The 9,518-nt window shown below is 35.5% G+C and overlaps 1 pseudogene; it reads left to right on the forward strand.

The window, feature by feature from the left end:
* Window positions 1–1,575: 1,575 nt before the first annotated feature.
* On the forward strand, window positions 1,576–2,316 carry LOC143902100 (uncharacterized; annotated as a pseudogene).
* Window positions 2,317–9,518: the final 7,202 nt, after the last annotated feature.

Genomic DNA, 9,518 nt, shown 5'->3' on the forward strand with positions numbered 1-9,518 from the left:
GATGGTGTCTGCGAAGGTGGTCCGCTTCATCCTTTCTGCTATTCTTCTTTTAGAGGGCGGGCTCGGCGAACGGGCAATCTTCCAGGAGCCTGTTGGACTGAGTTTTGGAAGTTTTACTCACCGGTGCAGCGGTCGGATGATAGTATTGGGGTTGCGGGAAACGTCGAGGTCGGAAATCGATGAGACTTCTTGCGCCCAATCGGTGGTTCCAATTAGAAACTTTTTATCATAGTGAGAAACCTGTCAATTCTTAATATTAATTATCTTTGATTGTTTTTTTTAAAAGATCGCGCGGTAAATAGCTAATAGTAGCGGCAAAAAATATGATATATGGTTCGCAATAAAACGTGCACTATTAGAATTTAGAAATGCGATCGCGTTATGTTCATACTACTTACCTCCGAAAATAGTGCCTCCACGTTTCTAACTGCGCCAAGTATAAATTGAGACACAAAATTCAAAATAACTTGCTCGAAATGTGAACTATGCAACAATAACCGTCGCCAAAAATCTACAAAGGCTATGGCAAACCTACAAAGAAATTCAATGATGCAAATTTCCAATTCAACGACCAAATCAAAAAAAGCATGTTACCTTGGTGCTCGATCAAACGTCACGTATCTGCAATTTTCTGCAACTTACGTGTTTTTTACAAGCACCAGTTACAAAAAAGCAAAGTATATGTATAAGCGACGGTTTTAGAAAGAAATGCGCGCAGAAAATAGCAAATCGCACTTTCAAAATTTCCTTAAATGGTCCGTCGGAAATTAAGCACGCTTTTCAACCAGTCAATTCAACAATTATTCATGAAACTTGGACAAATACTCTATCAGTAAACAGAACAAATTAACATTTGGTTAAATGTCACCATTGCTGCAAATTAGATTACTAAATTAAGTTATTAATTAACAATTTAATAATATAGTGATTTATAATATAATGTTATATATCTATATACTGTTATATCTTAATACATAAAATTACAATAAAACACGAATTAAAGCGTAAATTTATCCAAAACATTATAAATTACCTATTAAAATATGTTACATAAATTTTATTTTTAAATAAGGATGTCTCAAGTTAATTGAATGGCGCGGTTAGGTAATCATTTGATAAAAACTTTTATAAAAGATAATAATTTAATTTTTAATTTTAATCGTCTTTCTTTGCGGATATCTCTTTTCAACATAAATCATTACCGACATCGTATAACTTAAAAAGCTTACAGAAAAGCTGTAATAGTAAGTTTTTATTCCTATCTTCCACTCGATTTGCCTAAATACAGAAAGATAGAAGTGCTGAAAAAAACATAGCAAAAATTTTACTTAAATTTACGATAAAATGCAAACTTCATTCTTATGATAAATTCTCAAGAAGAAGAAAACATAACACATATTCATACTGCAACTTACTGCCAATTAATATCTACTCCCTGTACAGTAAAAACTCCTATAGTCGTGCGTAAACTAAAATACGTCAAACTAAATTTGTATGAGCTACGCTACTTTATCATTAATGGAACGAAACCTAAAACAATCCGCACTCACCAGGGAGATTCTTCATCGTTTTGACATGATAGATTGCAAACCGAAGAAGACACCACTTGAGCCAGGAATCAAGCTTGAGAGAGATGACCAAAAATCTGGAGAGGGATTACCTTATCGTGAACTGGTCGGATCTCTCATGTACCTGTCGGTTTGTACCCGTCCAGATATCTTTTTCGCCGTTAGCTATCTCAGCCAGTTCAATGACTACTTCGGCGAAGCTCATTGGAATGCTGCTAAGCACGTCTTGAGATACTTGAAAGGGATGGAATCAACAGGGTTAACCTTTCCAAAATGCGGTGGCTCATTGACAGCCTACGTAGATGCTGACTGGGCCAACTGCCCACTCGACAGAAGATCTTACACGGGTTTTACTTTCCAAATAGGAAAATCCATCGTGTCTTGGGAGTCACGCAAGCAACGAACCGTCGCCTTGTCATCTACGGGGGCCGAATACATGGCCCTCTGTGAGGCCGCCAAGGAAGTCATTTGTCTACGTTGCTCACTCATCGAATTTGGTTTCGAGGACACAGCCAAAACGATTCTTTTCTGCGACAGCAATGGTGCTCGAATGCTCGCGAAGAATCCTGTGCATCACAATAGGTCGAAACACATCGATACCAGGCATCATTTCGTTCGTGATGCTGTTCACAGAAACCTAGTAACCATAAAATACGTTCCCACGGACGAGATGGCTGCGGACGCATTAACCAAACCCTTGGCTGGTCCTAAACTCAAGAAATGTCTCCGCACCCTGGGCGTCGAATGACATCATATCTCGGGACATCGATGGCACACAGGTCCAGGGGGAGTGTTGGAAATGGCGACCTATGATGGAGACAACGACGACCGGCGCCCCCGCGCCTGATACCAGTGTGCGCACGCAGCGCCCATGTATACCCCCACTTCCTCTACCTCCTCAGTCCGCTCTTTACCATTGTCGGTTACACACGTGTCCACTCTCTATGTAACGTTCCTTATAATAAACCTCATTATAGTTTATAACCAATATTCAATTACTTGCGATCCGCGTGCCTCAACATTTTTAACTACAAACATATAAATAATATGCAGCAGTTAATAAATGTAGGTATAATATGGGATCAGAATTACCGCATAAGGAATACCGGGGCTCGTTGGCACAAGAGGCAAGTTGGCAATGTGTTCCGTTTATGTATTTATAGCAAAAGAAATAATGGAAAAGTTATCACAAAATATCTCTTTTATGATATATATAAGTACTTTTCCTAAAATTTTATTTAAATCTAAAAAGTATTACAATAAAAACAAGTAGAAACTTGCACATTGTTTCCTCGTAGTTTTTAATTGTGCAAGTAGAAACTTGCACATTGCTTCCTCATAGTTCCTAAGTGTGCAAGTTTTTATTTTATTTGAGGTATAATTATCGGTATTTATTTGTTTTGGCTTCCTTATAGAGGAAGCTTTGTTAGCAAAGGTTCTGATTTCACACTTAACTCTTTTGGGGACTGCGTAAATAATTATATACATTCACTAAAAAATACTAAAAATACTTGTCCACTTAAAAACTAAAACAATACTTTATCGATAAAAAAAAATCAGCCCGATATTATAAATATTTGAGATAGCGATTTATTTTTAATTCTATTATATTTTCCAGTCTTTTCTACCCCTATTTCATATATAATTGGTTAAAATTTGGTTGATCAGATCAAGTTTTATAAAGCTTCTATGTATGTACGAATTCTTCAAAATTTCAAATGTGTGTAATACGAGATCTGATCAATCAAATTTTAACCAATTATATATGAAATAGGAGTAGAAAAAACTAGAAAATATAATAAAATTAAAAATAAATCGCTATCTCAAATATTGAGAAAGCGGCAGCGTAAAACACATTTTTCAAAAAAAAGGAAAATTTGCATAAAATCTATACCGGTAGACCGATTTCAATAAAATTTGAGGAGGACATACTTTCTATGATACTCAATTTGTGTGCAAAAATTCAAACTGGTATCTAAAAAATTGTAGAAGTAGATGCGTGTACAAAAATCCGTACACACACACACACATACATACATACTTCCGGACATTTTTTACTAATATGATTTTTCGACATTTTAGAACATTCTAAACCTATTTCCATCAAAATTTCGAAAAAAAAATTTTTCACCATTACAAAGCTTCCTCTATGAGGAAGCAAAAAAGTGCAAATTACAAACTTGCACATTGCTTCCTCATTATTACAGGAAGCTTATTTTATTTAATGTATAAATTTAATGGATATGAGGAAGCTTTTATTTTATTTAATGTAGAATTATTAGTATTTATTTTTTTGGCTTCCTCATAAAGGAAGCTTTGTGAGCAAAGAGTTCTACTTGCACACTTAAAAACTATAAAGAAACCCGATATCTCAATATTTGCGGAAGTTAGAGCAAATTTACCGAAATTTCTATAACTCCAGAACTAATCAACCAAATCTTAACGAATTATATATGAAATATGGGTAGAAAAGACTGAAAAATATAATAAAATTAGAAATAGATTAATATCTCCAAATTTGCGGAAATTAAAGCATAAACAAACATTTCTGCAAATTCAAAATTTTATTAAAAAAGAACCCCTTAATTATTAGCAATTTTTATTAATTCTATTATATTCTTCAGTTTTTTCTACCTCTATTTCATATATGTATAATTCGTTAAGATTTGGTTGATTAGTTCTGGAGTTATAGAAATTTCGGTAAATTTGGCACATACACACAAACATACACACACACACACATACATACATACAGACATTTTTTTAAATTGCAATTTTTCGACATTTTAGAACATTCTGAACACATTCAGAAAAACAAAAAAAAATTTTTTTTACCAAAACAAAGCTTCCTTTATGTCACGTTCTGACTGTTATAGTTCGTCCGTTTTTTGGTCAATGCATTTAAGCAATTTACCAGGGATTTGGACAAGTCGTGTGAAGGATATTATTATTATTTTTATTATTCGGGACCGAAAAGATATCTGAGTTTATACGTATGGTAACGAGGATCAGCTTTATTTATTTGGTTATAATTAGGATAATCAACGTCAAAATTGACAGGAATAGGTTTAAAGGGGGGTGCGTTTTCTAATTGTTGCAATTGTTGGAGGAAGGGGAGAGGATCTTGATTAGAAATGACTGCTTGCTTAATCTGGAATCTGATTTGTTTAATACGAACGCGCCTACCTCCTTTCTTCGTCATTCAGCCGCGTTCACAAAAATGAATTTTAAGCTCGCCACACTCTTCGGCAGCGCTCAAAACCAATCCGCCACACCCTCTGCTCGCCACACTCTTCGTCAGCGCTCAGATCGTCAGCGTAGAGGTCAAATTCACTTTCGGGAATTTGTCAAGATTATTGTCTGTTTCTGGGAACCAACTCCGTAATCGCCACGCTTTCGGCAGCGAAAGTACTGGATCGCCACACTCTTCGTCAGCGCCCCAGCACAGATCGCCACGCTTTGTCAGCGGAAACTGCGAGTCGGAATCCCAGAAGTGACAGTGATTATTACGACCTCCAAGAATCAACCCCGTAATCGCCACGCTTTCGGCAGCGAAAGCACTGGATCGCCACACTCTTCGTCAGCGCCCCAGCACAGATCGCCACACTTTGTCAGCGACAACTGCGAGTCGAGTCTTGGAAGTGATCGATTTTTGATTACGAAATGAGATTCCAGATTTTTACACTTGTTTCTTTTTAACTTATCTTACCTTTATTCTATATAAATCTCGATACAACTTGTGCGTGAAGCGCGGTCTTATAACGTATGATAGTGTAGGGACTAAGTCCCAGAATTGAGCGCGAATGCTCGAACTTAGCGTATAGCGGAACGTAGGGAATCGAATAGGGTTAGGAGAGAGTCTAAGAATTACGTCTAGTCAAGACCGAAGTTAAAACTTATCTGCTTTCCGCGTTTTTCCGCCCTATTTATACCCGAAAAAGACCGGAATCTCCCGCGCGAGATTCCCGCCTTTTTCTTACGCGTCTTAAGGGGGGAGGTATTCTAGAAGCTTCTAGAACATTCTAGAAGCGTAGTTTCGGGCCCATCTGGCCCCCAGCCCTTCAACGGACTCCGATAAGATAATCTAAACATTTACACTAACCCCGGCCGTTTCCTCGGAATTCCGAGCCTAGCGTGCGTCGTCTAAGCCTTCAAGACTTTTAACGTGCGTCGTCGGAAATATAAAATTTCCGTACGTAACACTTTATGAGGAAGCAAAAGAAAAAACTCTAATTCAAGAGGTGGCAAGTAAATTTTCGAGCGTTTCAAAATATCGTATTAATGCTCTTCAGCTTGAGAAGTAAATCAAAGTGACGTATTATTAATTAAAAAAAAAGTTTCTGTTACTATACGACGTACAGTCATTTTGAGGAACAACAGTAATTTATTGTAAGAAAACGACTGAAATCAAACGCATGTAAGGATGGGTTAGGTTGACTCATATCAAGGCATGCTTAGCTTGATTTGTTGCTGCCGCGCGCGTGAAACCTGTGTGAGCATGTGATTTGCTATCTACAATGCTGATAGAAGCTAGATATATATTTATATTAATATTTTTATATTGAAGAAAACTACATATAAAATAATTTACAATTGTTTTTCTGTAACAGCATTTTATTATTCAATCATTATAAAATAACTTTAAAAGATACAATTTTTTATTAAGAAGTACATATCTGTTACTCGTTTTGTGTTTCTATTACGTTTTCATTAATTTAACATGGACTTTTATCGCATAGCCAACTTACCCTACTATCGGGACAATAAGTTGGCTACAATGCAGCATGTTCGTATTTCAGCTATTACAAAGATATACTATACAGGACTATACAGCAGTATACAGGAGCGTTCTTGGCATGAAAATGTAGAGAAAGGTTTTCTCTATTATATTGGTACTGTTTAATCATGAAAATTAGTTGTTTAAAAATTCAAATTCCGAAATTGTGAAAACGGTGCCAACAAGCCCCGGTCTCCCCTAATATTCTTATTAAGAAAAAACTCGAATACAAATAGAGAATCTACCATTAAAAGTGAGATTGTACGTACCAGTCAATAGCAGATGTCAAATATCGACAGAAATGTAATTACGATTCAAAGACGTTCTGCGCCATTGATAAATAGAACATTCAAAATCAGGCTTAACAATAGATAATATCGAATACATAAAATAATAAAATTTCCAATGTGACACCGGAAACCTATAATGCAATTATAAATTTCGCTTTCTGTCCTATTGGTAATAATTAATCGAGTTCCATACTATCGAAAATCAATAACTGTCATCTGTGTCAAGATCCAATGTCTAATATCGCGTAATATCAATACCCAGCGATATTAAAAATAAATAGTCGGCAATTTTATTGATGATTACTAATTTCTTGTACTTTCTAACTTTTCAAGATTTATAGTTTTTATTGTATTCGCGGAGATCAGTACATGTAACTATAACAGTATCTTTATTTACAGAATATTTATATAAAATAAATATAAATGTAATTTTAGATATTATTAATGATATTATATACAGTGTTTCAAATATTTTCTTCTAAAGTTAAAAAAAAATAAAAATGTGGGAGGGTGATTGTTTAAAATAAAACCCTCTGTATAAGACAAAATATGACAAATAAAAATTTTATTAAAGAAAGTGGCGCAATATAATTCTAGGCATTGGATGACACTGAATTTTTCAGTGTCTTACGAATTGATTTATTGTTGTTTTTAAATTTATTGGTTTATAAAATTTATTCTAATTAGTTTATTTTTTATCAATAGTTTTCATTATAAATTGAGAATATAAAATAAGATATACTTAATTATTTTAATTATTTTATTGTTTATAAATAAAAAATAATTTTAGATTTATACTGAAATCATAGAATTTTATTAGCAAAACTATCAAATTTATATTATAAATTATTTCTATCAAATTTTATATACAAATTATATATTCTACCAAAATTCTAAAATAAAATAATATCCTCGCAATATTTTTAACCAATTATTTAATTTACTTTAATTTGAAAGCAAAAAAGTATTATTAAAAATTATGTTGAAGTAATGCTGCTTTGATACCATTTATAATAGGTAATCAATCATCAAACAATATTTATTTTATAAAATTATACTAAAAATTTCGAACTTCTCATAGATTTTACGTACAATAATTTTATGAAAAATTATATCTACTATAGAAATATATATATTATAATACTTTGTTTTGTGTGTGTAGATTTTTCGTAAATACAGTCTGTTCCACAAAAAAGTGTACGGCCTTAATTTTTTTTAGTACAAAAAAGTGACGCTAACTAAGTATCAAGCTCTTACCGTCTATCACTTGCGCTATGCAATAAATTTTAAACTCTTAAACGGATTATTAATCCATATGGATCTTTAAACCTTAACTTCCCATTAAACAGGCAATCCACCTCTTAAACGAGGTATATGCGGGATAAAGGCCGGGCCGGAATTGAACTACGGACCTTTGAGTTGGCCATTGCACGTAACAATGTTTTAGTTGTAATCGTAAGGCCCGGCCGTAAGAAAATAGACCAATCACAGTCGATTATTCTTCTCGCGCTTGAAGAATAATCGAGTGTGATTAGTCTATTTTCTTACGGCCTTACAATTAAAACTAAAACTTTGTTACGTGCAATGGTCTTTACTAATCACTCGCGAAGCCACGGAGTCAAAGCCACCGCACAAGACTCTCGTATGGTCACGTAGCGTAACGTAACGTAAATCAACGCACAAGAAACGTATAGCGCCGTAACGGCCGTAAAGCTGGCCACACACACTATCCGTAGAACGTAACAGTAGGATTTCGACCAATCGCGTTGCTCGATTCAAAAACGCACGGCCGTACTGTTACGAAAAAGTGTGTGTCCGAGGCCTAACCAATACGTTTCTTGTACATTGGCTCACGTTACGTTACGCTACGTGACTATACGAGAGTCTTGTGCGGTGGCTCTCACGCGTTATCCCCGTACGGCATTTAATTCAAGACGGATGACCGTAGCGTCATCTACTTTATAACGTTGGAAAGCTTGAAGCGTCTCTGTTTGCATAGTATATATGCTTTGTCGGTCCGAACGTTATTTTTTGTTACAGTTGAAATTTTCAAAATGAGCAAAGTATCTCAAGGTAGTTACAAAGCAGTAGTGTTTTCAGTTTTGCATGCATTAAGAATCATTAACGTATGCTCAGACTTCAAGATTGCTTAGAAAGTCAAAGTCATTTGTTCAGAAGTAGATGGAACAGTACAAAGAAGCAAGAAATGTTGACGACCTACCAGAGAGGGGTTTAACCCGTAAGACGACGCCGAAATAGGTCAAAACGATCACCCCTCTGTTTGAACCAAACCCCTACGCTAACATTGCGCCAAGCTCGGAATCAGCTACGCATGAGAAGGGTATAAATTTTGGGATAAACACCATCAGACGTCGTTTACATGAATCGAAGGTAAAATATCGTTCTACAATTTAAAAACCCTTTCTCACGCGAGAAAACATGTCACAAAGACGACTGGCATGGACTCATAAAAATTTGGGTACAGTTTGGAACAATGTAATTTTTATGGATGAAACTCGACTTTTTGGTTACTTAATACTCCGTCAGGCCCGAATAAGAGGATCATCCAACGAAGAATTGGGCATCTATGTTTGGGGGTTTTTTGTAAGCGTGGTTTTGGCTGCTTCTTACTTATTTACTCCGATAAACTTTACAAATTTACTGATCAAGAGACACGGTAGTGTCTCGCGCCAAGTACACGCGAAGCGAGACCGCACCGTCACTCTTTTACGCGAACGCACGAGTTGCGAGTATCCGAGATGTTGAGATCTCATATAATGAGTGAACGGATCAAGTTTTAAGTAGGCTTGATCGATAGCTTGGGTCGATTTGGGGGGGGGGGTTTCTCTTATAATATTCCGCTACGTACCCTACGAGCGGAGA

This window comes from Temnothorax americanus, unplaced genomic scaffold (genome assembly GCF_048541705.1).
Source record: "Temnothorax americanus isolate GAGA-0224 unplaced genomic scaffold, ASM4854170v1 Scaffold38, whole genome shotgun sequence".
Classification (NCBI taxonomy): domain Eukaryota; kingdom Metazoa; phylum Arthropoda; class Insecta; order Hymenoptera; family Formicidae; genus Temnothorax; species Temnothorax americanus.